At 40.1% G+C, this 22,592-nt stretch overlaps 1 protein-coding gene across 1 annotated transcript in view; it reads right to left on the minus strand.

Annotated features, from left to right (window-relative positions):
• The window catches only part of UNC5D (unc-5 netrin receptor D), a 296,261-nt gene extending 274,051 nt beyond the window's left edge, over positions 1–22,210 (minus strand). The window contains exons 1-3 of the mRNA XM_035562690.2: positions 22,186–22,210; positions 21,965–22,064; positions 19,809–20,039 (exon numbers count right to left, since the gene is read on the minus strand). The gene's annotated coding sequence lies outside the window, so the exon portion shown is untranslated. The remainder of the gene's footprint in view (positions 1–19,808; positions 20,040–21,964; positions 22,065–22,185) is intronic.
• Between the last annotated feature and the right edge of the window lie 382 nt (positions 22,211–22,592).

Below are 22,592 nucleotides of genomic sequence, written 5' to 3' on the forward strand. Positions count from 1 at the left end.
GATGTACGCTCTTGATCACATGAGGTCATTAAAGATCCCAGGGCTCTACTCGTTTGCATCAGTCTATTCATCTTGTTGTCTTGGATTAATTTTGGATCAGCTCTCTCAAGGTAAATCCTTTCTGGCATAGTATTTGTCACCTCCTCTATTCAGCTGTTGTGCCAGAGCACTGTATGTTGCTAAACCAGTGCAACATCACCCCAAAGTTATCTTTTCTCCAGGTATTTAATCTCCATGATAAAGGGATATTTACCTAGAAAACTAGTTACTTGTTTTTATGTTGTGAGAGAAACAAATAAAGTTGTACTTTGGGAAACTTTGATGGAAAAAATGAATTTAATTTTAAAGAGCTCCTTTCCTGCATGAGTTTCCATTTAAGTGACGAAGCCACTTCCTGCAAAGTTCTGAATAAAAGCTTCAAGCAGCTAAAATTAAATGCACAAAACCACTAAAGCCTTCTATAAGATTTGAAAATAGGACATAAGTTATACATAATGCTTTGTGTTGGTCCTTGGAATTTAACATTTATTCATACCAGCAGAAAATATGACTTATGATGATGTTCTTGAATAACTTTTTTAATGCTCAAGTCAGCAAGAATGCCACAAAACCTAAGATAGTTGCTTCTTTTGAGGCTCATCTAAATAAGCATAACAACCAAACACCTTCAAGAGAAACAGGGAAAGGCAACACTTGAAAACTTGCTTTTAATTTGCATATCCAGAGATGCTCCATGAATTAGACAACTAATTCAGAGCTATAGGCACTGAGCAGAGTCCTTCATAAAAAAGGATATATATTAGCAGTGCTGAAAGATATCAATTTATTCTTTTTTTCAGGCAATAGAGATTTATATATATTGCTTATTTATTCTCATAGCCTGGAAAGATGAATCATTCTTGTGGAAAAAATTTAAATGACTCAATATTAGTGGTTCAAATAACAGTGAAAAGGAGTTGGGAGATTTCACCCAACACTGTTAGAAATGGATGGGAATACAATGAGTAGCAAAGTGTTTACATTTTTTTTGTAATCATATATATTTGCTGGCTGTTATACCTCAGGATTTGATAAGCTACAGTTTTTTTAAGAATACTGGTTGCATTATGAGCAATAAGTTCAATTTTCAAAAGTCGATAGACATTTAAGACTATGTGTCCTGCTGATTTTTAGCAGGGCTTAAACTTTCAGATCACATAAGCACTTTTGAAATTCCAATGGTTAAACTCTTGAGCAAGTATATTACAACTTACGCATTCATGAGCCACTTGTGTTTTTTTTTTTAAACTGTATTTGGACATCTAGAGAGACAGACTCTCACTAACGGAATTTTCAAAAGTTTTAGAGTACTTTGTTATGTCTTGAATCAACAGAAACTGAATTTGAGAATGCATTGAAAATACTGTAGATGCTCAGATGCCTTTTTTTTTTTTTTTAAACATAGAGGTGACTTTCATCATACCTTATTTTAGCAAACTGTGGCAACCTCAAATTTAAGCAAGTAGTGCAGGGGAGCTACCTCAGATGACATGATATTTATGGCCTTTTTAAAAAGTAGCATCTAAATTTGCATATGCTGTGTGTTTTCTGTATCTGATAGCTTACAAAAATGGGCAAAGTTAGTCCTATCATTGTTATTGCCTTATCTGAAGCATTTGATCTCAGGTATTAATATATCAGTGGACTTCGGTCAGATAAACCAAGAGTTGGTGGTGTGGAGAAGTGAAGGTATCAACAAATTAATACAACATGACAAAATCTAGTCAACGGCCCATTATGGATCCAATTTTGAGCTAGCCAAAGGAAGTTTCAGTGTGGAGAATTTCCTAGTGAGCTCCCCACCCACTTAATCACATTTCTTCTCGTAACTGACTTACAATGGCAACTCACCTTATACCGAACATAACTTAATGCTATTATATTCTGCGGATCAAGTGCAGCCCAAGCACTAACTTTATTAGTTCTGTGACTGTCGGGCGCACTGGCTGCAGCCTGACATAAGGCAGCCACGTGTGAAGAAACAAGGTTAAAAACAAAGCACAGCATGGAGGGAAGCTGCAGAAGCCAGAAGTAATTCTGTATACATAAAGATAAAAACAGGCACTGCTAGTCTGTGTGTCAGGTTTTATATCAGCTTTTCCACTTTAGACAGATATAAAAACACTACAAAAAAATAAAAAATAAAAAAATGACAGTGTATGTTGTGATGCCTGAGTGGAAATTGCATTCCTAGCACGAAAACAAGAGCAGAAGGGAGCAGACCTTCCTGACCCTGACAACAAAGATCCAGAGCTAATAACATTTTTGCAACGTTTTGACAAGTTGATCAGAAATCTTGTGTTTACAAAAAGGTTATAAAGAGGTCTGCTGGGCCCAAAGCAATCACATAATGCCAGGCTCTAATCAGATTAATCTTGCTATAAGGCATCAGCCTTGTGGGTCTGCTTCCCCTCTCATCTCTGGTTTGCACGAACACCTCACAGCACAGTTACTCCTGGTTTTATGGAATATTAGACTTAAACCTGACCTATTCAAAGAACTCTGTCCAGATTAAATCTTCTCTTCATGACTGCTAGGTCCCTTGCTGATCACGGCTACACATTATTGTTCTGAATACAGCAGAACTCTTCACGTGCTGGTTGAAAGAGATGAACAGGTGTAAGATGGCAATGTGCTTCTGCCCGGTTTGTCGGAGGCGTTGCTCAGCTGCAATTCCTGCATGTCATAAGGAAGATTTTCTTCCTTTCACAATTTCAGAAGTAGATGAGGTTGGGGGTTTGAATGAAAGCAGTACAACTTCTGAGGAAGTCCTGTATCTCAAACTCTAACCATGGAGAAAGGAATTAAGTAGAAATACTCTGATAATCAGTTAAGTAAACCCATACTTTCCTTGGAGCAGCTTCATTGTTTTCACCAGTTTGTAATAATTTAAAGAACCAAAGAACATCATTGCTTGGAAAATGTTAGATGAGGGCTACCAGCTGACTGGTAGACTTTACACTGGGATGTTCCATTTTCAGCCCTTCTCCTTTTTGCTTCCAATTAACCTGCAGTCCTTAATCCACATTGAATATTACTAGTCTTACTGGTGGGGAAAAAAAAAAGCAAAAGGGAAAAAAAAAAAAGCAAAGAAACAATCTAATTCAAGTCAATTCACGGTCATATTTTATCTCAGCTACATTCCTGGAACATAACAGCCCCATCTGTGAAAAATACAGGCAGTGCAAATGATTACAAGCTGTGATCCTACAGTACTTTGGGTTCTGTCTCTACAAAACTATTGCAGCACAGGGAAACGAGATCTACAATAAAACTGTATATGCAAATAAGAGCTTAAAAATGGACATCAGGGTCCCAAAACAGAAAAAAATCCTTAAGTGTGTGAGTGTTCTCAATTTAAGTGACACGTGTATATTATGTAAGTAAACCACAAGATTTGCAGCATTGTTTGTTTTTTTTTTTGTTTTTTTTTTTGTTTTTTTTTTTATGACAGCATCATTTTTTCCTTTCCAGCTTCCAAGTATTGGGCAAAGTTAGTCTCATTATACAAATCTTCTTACTTTTTCCATCAGAACTTGTTTGATTCTTTTTGGCTCTGGTCCAGCAAATATGCCAGATGTTATAATTTGCACCTGTTTGGTTAGTGTTTGAAAAGCCCAGTTATTTTTAGGTTAACAGAAGGAAACATGTCTTTAGCGCTTTTGATGAATTTCATGAACTTTTCCCACCTATTAACTCTTCCAAGCTGGTTGCTACCAAGAAACCGAAATCCATCAATGACATGGAGTAGGTCAGAGCAAAAGCAGTAATTTCTGCAACAAAATGGTGTTTGGCCAGTTTACACCAGCTGAGTATTTGTATAGTTTGAACCCCTCATCTTCATGTTTATAAGAACCTTAACATATGCTGTCACCCATCTGAACTGGACTAGAAAACACAAAATTACACATAGCCTTCATTAAACAATTTTGGGTTTTTTTTGGTCTCTCTCCTCGATGCACAAATGAAGTCCCTTCCTCAAGCAACAGAGGAAGAGCAGCCAGAGGTGAGAAATCAGGTCTTTTTCTTTTGACTACAGCACCAGAGAGATGGAAATAACCCTTTTACTGAGGGAGGAGCTTCTCACAATTGCTTCCCTGTTTTGGAAGGTGGAATGGTTCAGATAAACTGATATAATTACTCCCTTTCCTCGAAGCAGAGAAGATACTTTGAGCAGGCGATTTAGAAGATTTATCGCACCTCCACCCAGGTTAGCAGCTAACAATCTTGCCTCCTTTGCTCTCCTGCCTTGCTGAACTAATGAAAAAATCCTTTGAGGTATTTTTAAAAGTCACAAAGTGGAAATAGAAGAGAAATGTAAAAGCTGGACTATTTATTGGAAACAAATAGCTAAAGGACCTCGGACTCAAGCCCTGACAGGTGTAACACCCTATGACATTACTTCTTTTCTCCCGGGGCACAGCTCCCTGAGCTTTTAAATTCTGCCACACACAAACGTACTTTCAAGTTGTCTTTCCGTCTTTTTGTACCAGCAAGAATGAACTGGAGCAAGTTATCGAATGGCCACGGTGAAATCAACAAAATGCTAGCAAGTTCTTAAAACAGAAGATGAGAATATGGGAGCTATCTCATGAGGAGAAAGCAAAGTAAGAGGCTGTCTTTGGCTTACAGAAATGCCGATCGAAGCCTTTCTCCAAATCTACCCAGGTTTCTAATGATCTGCACTGTTGATTCATCCTACAGGGCTCACATCCATATTCGGCTGCCTGCAGTTGTTTGTTCTCAGGGATGTGTCCTTGCCCTTTCTGGGACTCAGCACTGGCTTTTTAAATGCACAAAGATGGTTGCTTTTCAGGAGGTGGGAGTGTTGCTCCGGTGGCATTTGCCTACATAGATAGTAAAGCGATTAACAGGAGAAATAGAAAACCAAATTTGCTGCTGGGTTCTGAATAGGAAATGATCTGTGAGTAAATTGAACAAGCTCAGATGCAGTAAATAGGCAATTAACATTCATTTTGGCAAATCTGCACCTGTCTGAGCTGAAATGCTATAACAGGAAACAAAGGGGAAACATTTCTTAAATGAGGTCAGAGACAAAGAGGACCCACTGTATGCTCCTCTCACCAACTCTGTCAGCCTCCTGGCTGCATCCCACCAGCAAGAATTACTTATTATTTATGGGGGCCTGCAGATGCACCTGCTATTCAGAACCTGCAGAAAAGATTGACAGAGGAAACACACCTGATATCCATATACTGCGACCGCACTCTTGTGAGTTCTTCCTGAGGTTGTACTAGCTGACACCTGACCAAAGCAGCAGCACATGGAGAATCTGGCAGTTCTGCTTTCCCTGTTATTCCAAGGGCTGATTGACAGAACATCTGAACTGCTGCAAATTCGCCTGACCTCTCTCACAGCAGAGATGAACATGAAAGCTTTCCTCGCAGCCTGTACACATTAGAAATGCAAAACCTAATTATGACTGAAAGACTGCTGCCACCAGTTCCTATACACTTTGTATCAGGTCTAACTGTCAACAAGGAAAGTATTAAAATAAATGCCTTGTAGGGAGAACTACTTGACAGGAATTCTCTAAGCTCCTCATCAGTAAAAAAAAAAAAAAACAAACTTAATATTTATTTTTTTTTTCTGCCCAGCTTCCTTAATAATAAATACATCTCAAGACGGAGCAGAAAGGGGGCAAGGGTGGTAGAACTATGAATGGTTTTATCAATTTTCCAGCTTTTCCTTCAAAATGCAAAAAAAAAAAAAAATAATCTTTAGAGCAGAATCTGCTCTATTTTAAGATGTATTCCTACAGTGTACACGTTTAATAACATATAGTGAGCCTCTCTGAGTCAGGCTTTTACCTTTCTTCTGTAGAATTTAAGAGTAAGAGGAAAAACTTAAAGTCACATGAAATGCACAGTTTCTTGGATGCAAGCAATGGCATTAAGTTTGATCCTGCGTCTATACAGCAAAAAATTCTAAGTAGGAAAGAAAAAGGATTTGGTTTGTCTTGAAATTTCTGGAAAAGCAAAGAATTTGAGAGCAGGCTTGTTTACTTGCTTGGCCTATCTTTTTTGAGGCATAAGGCTGACAGTACAGCACGTGGATATACGGATATACCGTCAGAGCCTTCATCACTTCCAAGTCTGTGTCGTTTGTTAAGCTAACCAGCTCTGTCAGAGCCGAACGTGTTCTGTGCATCTCCTGGGCTGGGCTGAGGGAAAAGGTGAGCAATGAGACTGCTAAGAGGCAACAAGGTGGAGAGGGAAAAAAGTGCCAGGGAGTCTAGTGGGAATGAAAGAAGGATGCACTGATCACGACCTCTTTTCATTCAGTGTTTTCAGATTAAAGCAATTTTTCTTGGAAAGCCTTTGTGGAAAACATTCGTTTCTTCTCAGTATTCTGTGAAGGAAAATCAAAACCCTGCATGGTAAAATTTTACCTCATGGTAAAACTACAACCAATTTTTTCACACAGTAACAAAAAAGTTGCTCACAGGTTTTCAGGTTGATATTCCTTTCACTTTTACTGAGATAAGTGGCAAATTCTCATGATCTGAGAACCACCCTCCATACACACACGGGATTTTTCCTTACAAGCTCTTCTCTGAACACTCAAAAAATTCCTGCTTTGCAGCAGTGAGAATCAAACCCTTTATGCAAGTGTCCATGAGCTATCAGATGCAACAAATGAACTCATTTAGAGCTCAAATCCCGCTTCAAGGCCATGCTCCATGCAGTTCATCCAGGTTCCCCTGCAGGAGGGTGAAGTTTCCCCTTGCCGTGTAGGTACGCAGTCTCAAGATCAGCAATTCCACAAGCACAAAGGAACAAGTTAAAGCAGGGAGAAGACTGGTGCCTTTACAGGACAGCATCTTGCCTTGTCACAGCTAGTTACCTCCTCTTCCCCCGTGCTTGGGCATTCAGGCTGGTAACAGTGAAAAGAGTTTTTTTCTTGAATCAGTGTGAATCAATCTGTCAGAGACTGGTATAACTACCAGTAATTTTCAGATCAATTTACATGACATTCCACTTTATTTTATGCAGTGCCATGTTGCTGTTCCACTTGACTGCATTCATTACATGTGTCCTTAAAATTGGAACTTTTCATCTCTGAGGCTTGTGTTTCCTGTGGCGATATATTGCGGTATCTCCGTATCAGCTGCTTTCACTGGTCATGCACATCCACTTCTCAACTACCAAAGGCTTTTCTTAAAAAAAGATCTCATAGCTCTAGAAGGCAGCCTTAGTTTGTCAGTAGCAGTTCGTAGATGTCTTTCCAGGCATTATCAGGGCTCTTACAATCATAACATATGAATCATAACATACGAATCATAACATACATATATTTTCCAGTCACAATTATGATGATTAAGGTCAGAAAGAAAAGACAGAAAAATGAAATCCCAATTTCTTGCATTCCAGCCCATTTTCTTAGCCATAAGCACACCTTTGTCAATCCTTCTGCTGCAACATTCTCCCACCCCTTGCAGATAAATTAATGTTTTCGAGGTACAGAGCAAGTCAAAGACTGAAATGAAATTAGAGCCTGTGACCACTGGTTTGTACTTGAAAGTCTTAGTTTCTAGACCATGCAAATGGTTTGCGACTGGAAATTTAATACCATGTAGAAACTTAATTAACTGACAGGATCCATTTATTGGCCAGACATTCTAGTGGCAGTATTTCTGCTGGTAAATCATTGGAGGTGTAAAAATCCAGCTGGTAAACTTTAAAGGGAGAGATTAAAGCTGCGAAAAGCCTCTGCCATGAAAATGTTTGTCAACTTACACTTCACTCTTGACTGCATTCAGGGATGTCAGTCCAGTTAATCTATGCGCTCAATTAAATAGCCTTTCCACCCCACACAATTAATGGGTGCCAGCAAATGTAACTGCCGTGGGAACCCCAGTTTAACTTAACTCTTGCTTCTCTTCTTAACCTGGCTTTAGCACTGCTGCATACTGCTTACCAGCTATGCTGTTCTCTCCAAAAGGCAGCTGCACTTAAAAGGTGCAGCACTGAATACTACAGCTTATAAGCCTATATTTAATACTAATGGGAATTACAAGTAATCAGAAACCAGCAGTAAAAACTCTTTTCAGGGTCATGCCTGAGGCTAACTGCTGCACGCTAAGTTGAAAATGCAGCCACCAGTAGCTGCCAGCTTGCATGTGCCCAGCCTCTCCTCACTGTGGAGTAAAGTTCATTTGCTTGAAACCACTTTCAATTTTGAATTGAATTTCATTATATTATGGCACGAAGATGACTCAACAGCATGCAGCTATAGACCAGCTAGTCCATAAACCAAGGCGGTATGAATCTGACCATGCCAGATACTGTATTTGAGCTGGCTGCAGAAGAATCAAGAAGCTGTTCAGGCAGCAGTCTGTGTGAGCAGATGTCTCCTTCCTCCTTCAAGGAAAAGGTGGGCGATGAGACACATAAATGAGATGCCACCACGTTGAGCCAACTGGACACATGAGCTTTGTCTAATGACTTTTCTACTTGGAATGCATTCCTGCATTTCTCCAGCCCCCTACAGGCAGAGCAAATGCACTTTGTCTTGACTGCAAAAAATCTCTTTACTAGCACAAGCCAACATAAATAAGTCCAAAAAACACTTATCACAGTGAGATTTGAATCCAACCTAAAGAGCTTTACATAAATTTAATTTCATAGTAGGATACAAGGCAGGTCAGCATTATAGTTCACATCTCCCAAGCAGATACAGAAGTAAGGAGCCTAATGGGCTTGTTTGTGTTCAAACTTACATGCAGTCTCAGTGGTGTTTCTGAGAATATCAGCTAGATCTCCTGATCCAACACCACAAGGTATAGACAAGAGCGTAGGAAGAACATTTACTCTTCTATCATGCTTTTGAGCAGTATAAACTTTGCTGAGTGAAATGGAGTTCCTCTCGGTTTCAGTTACTATAAGAGGGAAAAGATTAAAGCTTGATTCATACACGTTGAAGCATAAATAAAATAGTTTTCTATTAAAAATTGAAGTTAACTATTAAAGGCACTGGAGAATTCTCCATCTCTTGATGTTTTTAGTCTAGATCAAACACCTTCCTGGGAGCCATTAAGTCAACCACAAGCTAGTGTGACTTGGTAGCTGCATAAGTGTGTGAAACATTCTTGAAACTGACCTCAAGACCAAGGACTGAATATATGCCCTTCTCGCAGTGCTATTAAGGAGCACAGAAGGAAGAAATTATCCTCGCTCATTGTTCCCAAGTGACTCATTCATCCAGAAAATCTAAATGCATTCTGCCAAATCTGAAGGCTTTTTCCTGGTAGGAAGCATAATGCACAAGTCACCCTGCATCTCCCACTCCCCAAGCCTGCAGACAAGGTACAAGGCACACCGAGGATGTCAGCAAGAGAGAACAAAATTAGCACACAAAAAAAGAATACAGGAGCTACTCGTTATGAATTGTTAATGGCCTGTTTACTGCTGAACCTGTCACAGAAAACGAGAGTGAGTCTGTTAAGTCAATAATTTATTTCAGGTCATAGAATTAATTAGAAAGATAGTTAAATAATAGTAGGGAAATGAAAACGTTTGAATATGATGCCAGTGGCAGTTCGTACAGGGAGCTCTGCAACAAAGGGCAAGAAACAAAAACAATCTACACAATCTCGGAGCAGCAAGTAGACAAAGACTATGGGCAAGTTGTCCTTTAGTAGGGGGTGAGAGAACAGCGTTATCTAGCATGCACTTGGAACAGACCAGGGCTTGACTTGGTTTGCCAAAGGAGCTCAAAGCTGGCAGCCTGTCAGGGCAGGTGTCTGGGGGAGATGGATCACCGCCATCGACCACAACAGCTGGGGTGTCAAAACCTTACGTGAAGCTCATTCTGGTTCCCCTTTGAGTCCCATTAGGACTTCCATCATCATTCCTAAACCTGACGGTCTGTACGGGCCCTCAAGCTCCAGTTCTGTCCAGTGCTGACAGACCTGGTGATCGCGTACAGAGCTGTGCACATCCACCCCTATGCTGCAGGGAACTACCACTGGACTTCCATTGCTTTCAAATCCTTACGTTAAGAGGTGGCAGCTGAAATCCTGTTCAGCTTTATCAAATGTACAATAGGTCAAGAAAAATGAGACTGAAGTCCCACAGATGAGGCTTCTGCTCGATGGCAACCAGAGCTCTTAAACCCTCCCTGCCCAGCCACCCGCGTGCTGTCGCCGCTGTCTCAGAGCAAAGGCCGACGTCTGTTGTTGGGAAGAGCCAGAGCAAGATCTTTCTTCTGCAGCACAGGGTCAGCCTGAACAAGGGCTTTTAACCTTTCAGACATTTATCATAATTGCCGGGTTATTTGTTACCCTGCGATACTGTTACTTCTTCAGACAGAAATTCTATCTTGATCCCGGGATCCAGTCTGACAAAATCGCTACGTTTTCCTGAAAAGTATTTGTCTCTATACACAGAGCATTTTCCAGGGGAAAAAAAATGTGCTGCCAAAAAAGTCCTGGCTAGAGCTATGTCATTCAATCAAGTCAATCAAATAAGCTTCTAAGTATCACTTAGGTCCTAAGTTACAGACTTCATAACTCAGTTTATTTTTAGTAACTTATTTTCAGAGGTACAAATAAACCCGCAGTGTTTGGATAGTTGAAGAGGGAATTTATCTTAGAAACTGTCAAAATCTATCCCTTCACCTTTACCTCAACTTAGAAAGCAAATATTTGCTTGGAAGTGATCAGCCTCAGAGAGACAAGAGTTGCTTTCTGACTTGTTTCCTGTCAGTGAATTTCCAGGAGACAAGGAGCAGGGCCGAAGGCTTACACGGAGCCAGCTAAGTGGCAGGCTGAGAGAGGAGCCCTGCAAAAGAGACTGACGACTCCAGCAGACACCAGAAACCTCAGTTTCACCTGTAATTGGATCCCTGTCAAACTTAAACTTCATATTGACAATGTTCGTAAGCAAAATATGCACCTGGGGTTCACTCTCCGTATGCAGCCTGAGCCATCTGTGCCTTCTCCTTGTGAAAGCCCAGCAAGAGCAGGACTCTGTCCCACGGGGAGCCAGGTTCGGCCGTGCTGCCCTTCTGACGGGTTTCTGAAGGCAAATCTCACCTAAGCGCTTGGTTTGAGCTTGGACCTTCGGATATAAACTACCCTTGCACCACCCCTTCAGCATACATTTCAAGTGATGTGAGAAAATACTTTAAGCATTGCAAGTGTGGGCATTCATGCAAAGCTTTCAGTATATCACTGTTTATCTACCTGTCACTCATGTGTGTGTATTTACATACTGCTCTTTGAGCTAGCTGCATGGATAAAGTGTGCGTATTTTATACTTGATCAAGAGATTAGCCTGTCCATATACTTAGCGTACGGTATTTTATGTCAGATACATAATTCCCTTTCACATGAAGCTTTCAGCTGCTTGCAACATGTGGCATTCAAAGCTTCAGCCCCTGAATGTCAGGATGATTAACAACAGGTATTTGAAAAGAAAACAGTAGGTAGTTAAGATCCATTCTTGGAATATGATTTATGGAGGTTTTTTTTTTTTTTATGACAGCCATGAATTTGAGACAAACCAGCATACATTCAGAAATCTGAAACAAGTGGGTGTTCCACCAAACAGATTGATTTTTACTACAAGAGTCTGTCCTTTTTATTTTGCAAAGTTGGTTACAATCAATAAAGAAGCATAAAGAATGCTGTCCTCCTAAACACGAGGAACATTACAGGAGACCCCCCCCCAAAGGCAGCCTATGTCTCCTGAAGCACAATAAATGATGATTTGTGGCATTGGGTGGTGATCTGTATCCAGGCATACTAGGACATTCACACTGAAAAGGAATTAGGGAACCACTTCTGGAAAGGACATTCAACTCCACCTCCCCTATCCCATTTCTGAGCTGCTACAAGTCATGCAAGACATGGTAGACATCTGCAAGCCTGGAGTCTTCCAGATTCCAGGTCTCTAAAATCTCCTCTACAGGTGACATACAGGTCAAAAATGTTTGTAACATCTTTGATACGCTTATTAGCGAGAGAAGCTCATCAAAATATGGTTGGTGTACTTGTCAAAAGAGTTCTGTTATTTACTGTTCAGAAAGCAGGGGAACACAGTTTGCGGGGAGAGCCCTAGTGAGGAGTCAGACACTGCCAGGGATGTAATACAAATATACCCTTATGCGTGGGCTATTTTAAGAGAAGCCAAGTACAGAAGTGGATGTACTTTTACTTGTCAGCTCAGTGAGGTTTCTATTTCTCAGCTATTTTTTTCCTTAAGTTGCAGCAAACCTTTCACTCTTAGCCAAACAAAAGTTTTTTTTAAATGACAAATAGGAGGCCTAAACTGATTATTTCATCCTCCCATTAAGTTCAGTTAGTCTCATTGTGCTAATATGACTATGGTGGAACTACCAAATTATGACATTTTCCTTCCAAGCATGTCTCTTCAAGTCACAGCCAAATTAAGTGTTCTATTCCTTCTGCATCCGTGCAGGAAAAAATCTCAAAATTTGAGCCATCAGACATTACAGAAAAGTTGTGTCTGACTCCACAGGTAAGGCTAACCTTACATTGCACGCAGGCTCTACATGTCCATGTGAAGTCCTCCTGGACATAACGTCTTCACTGAAGAAACGTCACCGCACAAGGAGTGATTCTCAGCACACGTCTCCTTTACACAGCACCTAGAGGCTCCAGCAGGACAGGCCCCTGTACCTGCCTCGGTCCTTCTAAAAGTACAATTTCTATTGATCGCCACAGAATAGTTAAGACATCCGACTGATGCAGTGAACATTGCAAGATGTTTCCGGATCTAGCTTTATTTCTTAACCATTATCTTTTTTATTACACACTTCCACTTTTGCTTCTACTTGTCAAAGCACTGGGATATCTGGCATGTCATTTGCACCCTAATGTGAGGTGCAAGGGAAGCAATAATAACGGGCTGCATTGCTTGCAAATGCTGTTGCCAAACTGAGAATAACTCCTCTGCGGTAGTCGGTGGCCACATATGTTGAACAGAACACAACAGTTGTTTGTGAACTTCTAGTTTTTATTTAGCTCAACATTTAAAAAGAAATGAATGAAAAGAAGAAACCTCTGTGCTTAAAACCCCAGGAGATTTAAGGAAATGGTCTGATGCAATTGTTTAAAACAGCTGTGAAAACATTACCCTTATTCACACTTATGGTCTCTTAATTCCTTGTTCTTTGTAGCTTTTGTCCCAACATACCATTGTGAAGGTTTTTTTGTGGTTGTGATCTAGCAAGTGAGCCCAATTTACTCATCTTAAATTGCTCTTTAAATGCAACATTTGTGAGCAGGTTTCTAAACAGTTCAAGTATCTGTTCATTCTAAAAAAGAAATCTGTTACATTTAGTGGGCAAATATTATCAGTGCAGAACAACAGGTGGCAAATTACTATATTGGGGTGTGAAACAACTTGCTCAAAGTCACAAAGTGGCTGAAGAGGGAACAGCAACTGCCTTTCCTATTGCCTAAACATTTTCACCTCATCAACGTGCTAATATCTTTTTGGGCACATCTACATTGCAGAGGTACTTCAAACAGCATTTCAGCCAGATCTACCTAAACAGCACTGTGCCTAACCTAACATTCACAGCATCCCAACTAATGCCTCTGCACAGCACCCTCACGGAAAGCAGGGGGTCTTTTGCAACACATTTGGTTGACTTGTAGAGATGTTACTTTGGCCTCATTTGGGAGGTCTTCAGTTTGCTGAACATTTTTGCTTTTGTAGGCAGAGACCAAAGCACATCATGCTTCAGGGATTTGCTCCAGCTCACACAAGAAGTCACTAAGGATTCCCTTCTCGTTCCATTCTCCTCCATATTTTTTGCTTAATGTGCTAGATGCTGCTACCACCTTTTAGCCTAGGCGGTCTTGACCCCAGTTCTTTGCTCTGCAGCTCTCTATTTCATACCTCTCTCCATCCTTTATTGCTTAATGCTGAAATATACTGCACATCATATGGTGTGCTTTCTCTTTTTCCCTCTCCTGCTTTCCATTCTCCTGCCCTCTCCCCACCATCCTTTTCTTCCCGAATCTGTCATGTCCACATCAAGAGTGCAATTGGAAAGGGGATCTCGGAGGAGCTACCTGTCAGATCTGTCTACTTGGAGATCAGCTCTGCTGCTTAAATGTGGAAAAGAATGATTCCTGGGAGGAAATATTGCTATATTGCTGTTAAGCATAGGAACTTTATCCAGCTGGTGAATGACAGAGATCTATCAAAATAAATAGGAAATAAATATTAAGCCATCAAACCTTACTAGACCACTTGGATAGCAAGGAAAAAATAAGGCTCGGAATATAAAGGAGATTTATTTTGGAACAGGCAGAGCATCTATGGGCAAAAAAAGCTCAGAGGAATTTTCACTGATTGGTCCTGAAATACCTACATGTTCTTAGAGCATCTCCAGGTAAAATGCCTGTAGAAATTAATACACATCTTAGCTACACCCCAAATACAAATACAGTTTTAGGTCATTAACTGATACAGATGGGTATCAATATCACACCTTGGAGCATTCAGAAAAATAGTCTGCACTTGCTGTCATTTAAATGCACAATCTTGATGAGTGATTGTTTACTGCCTTGTTTATACATGCTAGCCTAGCCATATCTCTGCAATTACTATATGCTTTAATTCCCATTAGAGAGATCAGCTTTCCTGTGGGCTCATTTTTATCCACAACTCTGGAAAGATACCTACTGGTAGCTCTAGAGAATCAGAAAATCCATTAGCTAGCACAGCATTTTACAAGGGAATCTTAAAGGGGAACTTACAAATGAACACTAGCAACTCTTCAACAACTTGCCTATAGTACTACATAAAATTTAGTTGCTGATATCTTGGTTTTCTTTCTGTGTTACAAAATACGGTCTAGCCCACATGCCTTTGTCTTTTGTAGAGCTACGCAAGAGAGGTAGTGATGCAGTAGAGGTTCATCTGCAGCGTATCTGACTTCAGAAGCTAGCCAAGCGTCCAGCCAGATGCACACAGGATGGAAAAGAAACAAGCATTTGATCCTTCAAGTGAATAAAGTGTCGCTTCCTGCACCAAGAATGTAAAAAAAAAGGAACTACCAATAAGACAAAAACATGCTGTAGAGCAGGGAGAACAGGAAAAAAAATCTTTCTTTGGTCAGTAAACAAACCTAGAGAGAATAGGTTTTCAGTGTGTTGACAATGTTCTGGCAGTTCATTAATCCCAGCAAAATCTCTCCAAAGTTACTGATGCATGGATTCCATTTTCAAATTTCTCATTAGTTCCTCTTTATGGATTAAATGCTGATGTTCACGAATGAATGCACACAGCTTCAGCTGATAGATGTAATTGGGTTGTAATGGATTTTAGCTGCTGTTCCTTCTGATCTAGCCAATTTGAAATGCAGTATCAATGTATTCTCCCCATCTCTCTGTAGGGAATGAGAAATTGAAACCTACAAGATGAAATTTATCAACTTCCATAAAGTCCGCTTCAACCATCATAGAACTGTTAAACTTCTCATTATCATTCTACCACAGTTATTTCCCAAACTCTGGTCAGGCAGTCAAAATATTAAAGTGCATTTGAAATAAGTAGAGTTGATCCTGCAATATTCTGTGTGTCCTCAACATTGATTTAGGTGCTGTAAATATTACCAACCCAGGATGACATTAACATAGCAAAAGCTTAACAGCAGGAACATAAAGTGACATGAAAGGATTTAAAGGTTGCAGAACCTCCTTCCAGTTTTTAATATATCTGTATCTCAATAGATAAATACATGATTTGCTATCACTACAGGGCCAATTGCCACACAGCTTTACACACACACACAGCGTCTGCCTTGCTCTCAGTGTGATTTAACCCAGCCTTGGGTAACCAGAGGAACATGGAACACTAAGACTAAACGTGTACTCTGTAAGTGAAAGAGAAACACTAAGGTCATAGAAAAATACCCACAGGGCTGTGTGAAAACACAGATTTTTACAAAAACTCAAAGGAATTGACATTTTAAGGTGGAAGGGGAAAAAAGTGTCATGGTTTGATGTTTTGTTGTTGAGGTTTGTGGGTTTTTTTGTTAAGACCTAATGTAAAAATTGGCTACAGTGATGCTTTGAGAAGTCTCATTCCAACTCACCAGGACACTGATATGGATAAAATACAAATCCTGAGTCAGATTCCTCCAGTCACATAGTTACTATAGGTCAAAGAACTGGCAACAAACCCTGTTCTAAGACAACAGTAATTAAAATTCTTCTATTGCTTTTTAACCATTAGCAGCTTAATAAAAGTGCTGAAGAGAAAATATGCCACAGGGAAACGGTTCTTTCCTCCTGAAGGTAGTCTCTGCAATACCTGACACAAAGCACACTGGCAGACTGGAAGGTAATTCCTCTGATATTTCTGAGGATTTTAAAAGATTCTGAACTCGCTGGCATGAATTTTCAGGAATCTGAAAGCCACAACACCAGGCATGAAGAAGCTCTGTAAAGCTGGGAACTGGGATGTCAATCCTCAGTGCAACAAATCATTTAACAAAATGCATAACTTCGTAATTATTTGCTTGGCAGAAGGGAACAAGGAAAAATAACTTTTTTCTTTTTTTTTTAGTTTGGCACTGGTCAGTGAATACTACTGAGTATCAGCCAACTAACTCGGGATTTTTAAATCTCATTTCTCAGAGTGTTTTTTCTTACTAGTTCTCTTGCACGTTCATCTACCCAGGGAGACAAATCTTGAATACTGTCAGCCACTGCCATTTGCCCTATCCTGCAAGGGCTGCAAGGAAACCAAAGACCAAGGCCAAAGCTGCTAAGAGGATTTAGCAAGTTGTCCCTCCCAAAAAAAGTTTTTCCTAATAAGCTCCACAGAGCTGACAAATAATTTGTTGTAATAAAACTTCTGTAAAAACTGAAAGTGTATGGTTGTTTAAAATCAGGTTCAGATATTGGCTTCCAGAAACCCCACAGCTATGGGCATCCAGTTTCAAAGACACCACGTTAGCTGTGCACGGACGTACACAGTTCCACGCCGGGAACACTTCCAGGTTTGGCCAGCAGCATGGTCTGACCTGTCTTGAAAATCTGATCCCTGTACCAAGTCATAAACCTCTGAATATACAGCCAGGTCTGCACAACACCTGCATGCTCTTTAAATTTGACATTAGTAACAGAACGTGTAAGATCAAGCCTGACATCATCCCCCACAAAGCACCAAAGCTGCCTCATTTTTATTGATTTCGATTGCCTTTGGCTCAGGCCCTATCAGCCGAACTCACGACAGCTTCCCGACTTGCCAGCCACCTTCCCCATCAGCTGCCACTAAGGCTGAATCCATCCTGTCTGCATCATTCACTCCCTTTCAGATTCCAGGCCAAATTCAATAATGGTTGTAAGTGAAAACATAATTATTGACTTCAGTGGAGTTGCCCATGCTTAGAGCAGGGATGAATTTAACCTGCTTCATCTATTACTATCCACTGAATCCCAAACTAATTATAAAAGCCCAGCACAACAGACTCTAAATTTCTTAGTTTTACTATTATTAGACTAGCCATTTCCATTTTACACGGTATTTAAGACTGGCATCTCTGACATCTAGGGCATGTTAGAATAAACTCTCTTACACTGCCAGCTAATACTCATCTGTCCCTTTTAGTGTGTAGAGGTACTATACCTGCTGTGTGCTCAGCGCAAATGAACATCTTAACCGAGTCAAACATATTATGTGACCATTTATTTAAAAAAGCTCAGAAATAATATTTCTACAAAATTTCAGAATTTCTGTGCACTTGCTCTTGTTAGACAACCATCTCTCCCAGAAGATGATACAAATTAACTCCATCCCTAAGCAGTACGCTATACAAAGCAGAAGCGTCAAGTTTGGAATTTATCTAAAGCAATAAAATCTCACCGGCAATGGAAGGTCCTGCAGTACTAAAACTGAAGCTGCAGAAGAAACCATCTGCTTCCCTGACTGCTATTCGAACACACAAAGGCCTTTTTTCATTTATCACTACTAATACTTACTCTCTTTCAAAGACTGCTATATATACTCTTAATTAAATGATTGCAGTCCTTTTGTAGATTATGCATAAATCTTCATTTGTTTTCTTTATTAGCATTCGATCTGGTTTTGTTAATTGCGTAAGTGTTCCCCTCAGGCAGAAAAGCAATATACTTCAAATGAAGCAGGGCTTTTTGTTAAGGATAGTCAATTTGATTAACATCACTGTCAATATGATGAATGAAAATTCTCTCAAATGAGTTGCCCAATACCTTGAAATTGTCACTGGAATATTCATGTCATTAGGACACAAATGATAAATTCAATTTGGAATCATGTCAGCCTGCCCAAGATTTCCCTTAATTCAGGGAAATATAGATGCTCTGTCTTTCGTGCTTTTTAATCAAGATCTTAGACCTTCCTATTTCCCTGTCTGATACACAGGTCTTAATTTTCTTCTTTCAGATTTGCCAAATTACCTTGCCTCAGTTTCTAATTGCTGTCATGACCAAAGAGCTCAGAAGCACTGAATCTTAAGGCTTCCATGCTGCTGCTCCTGCTCAAACCAGTACCGTGTGATATGGGTAGGAATAACACAGTTCTGCTATCCAAAATGCACACCGAAACCATTAACCTACAGTCAATCCTTACCCCTCCCTTTTGACTCTTCCACTTTGGATCTATTTCACTACCTTTCTCCCCATTAAACACTGTTTTTTCTTCCACATGAATCGTTCCAAATGAGGCCTTCCTGCAGTTTGGTAAAGAAGCATCAAAAAGAAGGTAGAACAGGCCAAGTTCAGAACAAAAAATGGCTCCCAGAAGCTTGAGAAAGTTCATCTAAGTGTTCAACTATTGCCACTTTGTAAGAGCTCGGACAGAAGGAATGAGACAAAAGAAAGTAGGTGTGGGCAAAAGGTGGCGATTCTTGCACTTTCCCAGAGTAATGGTGCATTACTTTCAATGAGGCTACATATAATTAACAATCCAGTAAAGAGATCTTCCTCCCTTTTTTCTCCTCTTTTGTCTTTTTAATTATCCCCCAGCCAGTGATACTGCCATTATTTTACACAACGCGTGTTCATTAGAAATGCATTTACACTTATATCTTGATTTATCAGCTCTGCCCCTCATTTCCACCCCCTGGATTAATATGCCTTCTTATTGAGTGCATTGGACAAGTTCAGAAGAGCCTGAGAGATAGGACAATATTAATAATATCAAACAGAGGCTCTCAAAAAGTATGCGTGCATGTGTACATATATCAAAATCAGATATATGGACCCCAAGGCCTTTTCTGTTTCTTTCCACCAGGCCCCACAAAGCCATCTCCTACTGCAGTCATTTTGCATGGACTTCACCCTTGGTCGGAGAACTTTGCCAGCTCAGGGAATCAGTAACCAGTCACACAAGAGCACACCAGGTAGAAACGTGATATTGCTAAAAATGTAATTACATTTAAGTTGCACAACCTCTTTTGTACAACTTTACTAGAGCTAAGAATTTAATAGTTGTTGGGCTAGTTCTACTAAGCTGCAGTCTGACATCACATTGCAGTGTAGGCAGTGAATCTGTTTCTATCACAAATTAGATGTTTTAATTCCCCGAATCCATGAAAATTTAAGTAGAATTTTAATTGGGTTGGGTAGGGTGGGATTTTCCTTTCCACAGGATAATCTGCAAGACTTTTTTCCATTCTAAAATGGAAAACACCTGTCATACTATAACCGCAAGTGAATCTTCTAACACCACAAATGTTTCCAACCCCCAGAGGTAGATTCAGACAACTGAAACTCTCACCTCACATCTGGAGGAGTTTAACGTGTATCTAATGCTTTCTGGCTATGAACTTAGCTTTGGTGCAGGTGAATTCCATTTTAGACCTGTGCATCCATCAGATTCAGCCATCTCGTCCTGTACCAAGACCTCTGCATGGAGGGTGCTCTGCAGACAGCTTCACGTGAGCTTGACTCTCCAAACATAGCAATGGTTCAGTGGGGAACGGACAGAGGACTTCAACTGCCTTCCAGCCTGCCCATAAACAGAGGGGATGACAAACCTTTAAGAGATAAATACCAGGGCAACGGAGTGGGGAAGATGAACAACAGCTGAGAAATGAGTGTTATGTGGAACTGCCAGGATCTCTACAAAACCTCTGCACTGGCTGGCTCCCCACACCTTGCACTATGCATTCAGTCTGACAAGGGTATGCAGCCTTGAAATCAATTGACAGAGCAGGGAAGAACATTATTAGGCATCTGCAACCTCCAGACGCTCTGCAGCGACAAGATTTGTTGGAGGGCAGAAATGACAGCTATGTAACAACAGTATCTTATTGATATGGGCTTCCTGAGCAGTGATGGAAGAAAGGGTGAATGCTTCTGACAGCAAGTGACTGCAGCGTATGTTAGAGGCTTGACGGAGCAAGCAAGGCTACAAATGAAGTAGTACAGGAAGAGAAATGGACAAGGCACGTTGCAGATAAAGATGTAAGTAGGTCAAGCATCACAATCTCGGAATGGCAGTGACATTTTGGCCCACACAAAGCATGAGTCATTTGTTAATGTTTTGTTTAAGCCCATTAAGCACACTGGCTGGCTACTAGCAAAGCCATTTGTATTAAAATCATGCAGCATTCAGCAATGGAATCATCAGTATTTGCTGTATGTGGGAATTAATTGTCTTCATCAGGTTGGTTGCATAATAGCACTCACCTGGCTGGAAGGGTGTCAGAAGACGGTACTAAGCTACAGCTGCTTATGTTAGAAAGATAAAGAACACTGTCTGTTTGTTTTAAATAGATGAACAGTAGGCATATAAAACCCAAACACAATAGTGAATAGCATTGAAAAAAAAAGGTAGTACACTTCTAGGCACCTTCCCACAAAATACAAAAGCAAAGGATGTTAATAAGCCAATCAAGAAATGCAATTAATGCGTGAAATCATTATTACAGCATATTAAGATATACAGGCATTAAGTCAAGGTGACTATGTTCATGCAGCCAGTGAAAACTTACAGCAATAATTGCAGCATGTTAGATAAAACCAGAATGTTTAGAGTATAAGTATTTTCAAAAACATACCTGCCTAACAAGCTCAGTTCTGATTTTCCATCTTTGCTTGAGGTCAGAACATTAGTGATAAATACAAATCTGTCTCATTGCAGTCACTGAGAAAGAATGCCTTAAAGGAAGCATGGCTGTAACAGACTGGAAAAACTATTTGCTTTTAAAAAGAAGCCCTGTATTACAACTCTTCTATTGCTATTAGCATCACTAAAGCTATTGATAAATGAAGCGGAATTCAAAAATACATCAACAAATGTTGTTATTTCATTGCTTCTACACCAAGAGCCTCTTTTCAGTAGTGCTAAATTCTTTTGGAGACAAAAGTTTATACAACTTGAGGTACTGATGTAATTCTGAAGAGATCCAAGACCTTTCTAGGCAGCAATGCTGAGAAAAGTAGAATGAATCAACCAAGAATATTTTTTTCTGCGCGTCATAGAATGGTTTTGCATTCCATACAGTCCCAGAGTGTTTTTTTTTTCCAAATGCATTATTTTACCCATTACAGCCTTCTACAGCCAAACCAGCTGATTATTTTTCCCAAGTAAAATACTTAAAATAACCAATGGTAGAAGTGTTAATTCAGAGCCTATTGTCTTCACTAATTGGTAAATTAAAGGGAATCAGCTGGAAGATAATCAGAGTAAGAACAAAGAAACTCACATGTTAGTTGGTATTAAATATTTCAGGTGTGAAGTATGCAGAAGCCTGAATGACCTGAAAACATTTGCTTTCATAGAATCATAGCATAGAATGGCTCGGGTTGGAAGGGACCTTAAAGATCACCTACTTCCAACCCCCCTGCCATGGGCGGGGGTGCCACCCACTAGATCAGGTTGTCCAGGGCCTTGTCCAACCTGAGACAAAAAGGAACTTGTAAACTTACCCTTCCAGTTGTCTTCTGTCCCAGCACTGTCTTTTCCATAAGCATACGCTAGACTTGTGTAGCAAAAGCCATTCTTTGTCCTGTAGTTCTTTGATCCAGTCTGCTGATGATGACAGAGAACTGCAATTAATAAAATGAGTTGGTCTGAATTCCCAGAAGCACAACGGTAGTCATGTCGGACATTGTGTTCAATGTTATTCAGTGGTCAGTGACATACACACCCATACTCAAAGGCTGTTTGGAAAGTGCAGAGAATGTAGAATTTTTCCATGCTTGTTTGAAATATTATATCCAGAAAATAAAAGCCGCATAATCTCTATGTTTTCTCTACATTTTCTGTTAATATCAGAAGGGAAATTCTAAGCAGCTGTCTTGTAGCTGAGTGAAGTTAGACCACGAGGCAAGATCCTCAGCTACTGTACGTCTGCAGGTTTCCATCACATCAGTGAAGTTTTGCTTATTTACGCAGCAAGTAATGATGTGGCCTTGGGTTTCTTCTCAAAATTATATACGCACCATTGCAAGCCATTCAGACTGATCTGCAGAGGTCTCGATGACAAATGTAATGATGAATCAGACCTCATTAAATAGAAGAGCCTAAGTGCTTTGAAGGTCAGGTTAACTTTGC

Source organism: Cygnus atratus, chromosome 27 (genome assembly GCF_013377495.2).
Source record: "Cygnus atratus isolate AKBS03 ecotype Queensland, Australia chromosome 27, CAtr_DNAZoo_HiC_assembly, whole genome shotgun sequence".
Taxonomy (NCBI): domain Eukaryota; kingdom Metazoa; phylum Chordata; class Aves; order Anseriformes; family Anatidae; genus Cygnus; species Cygnus atratus.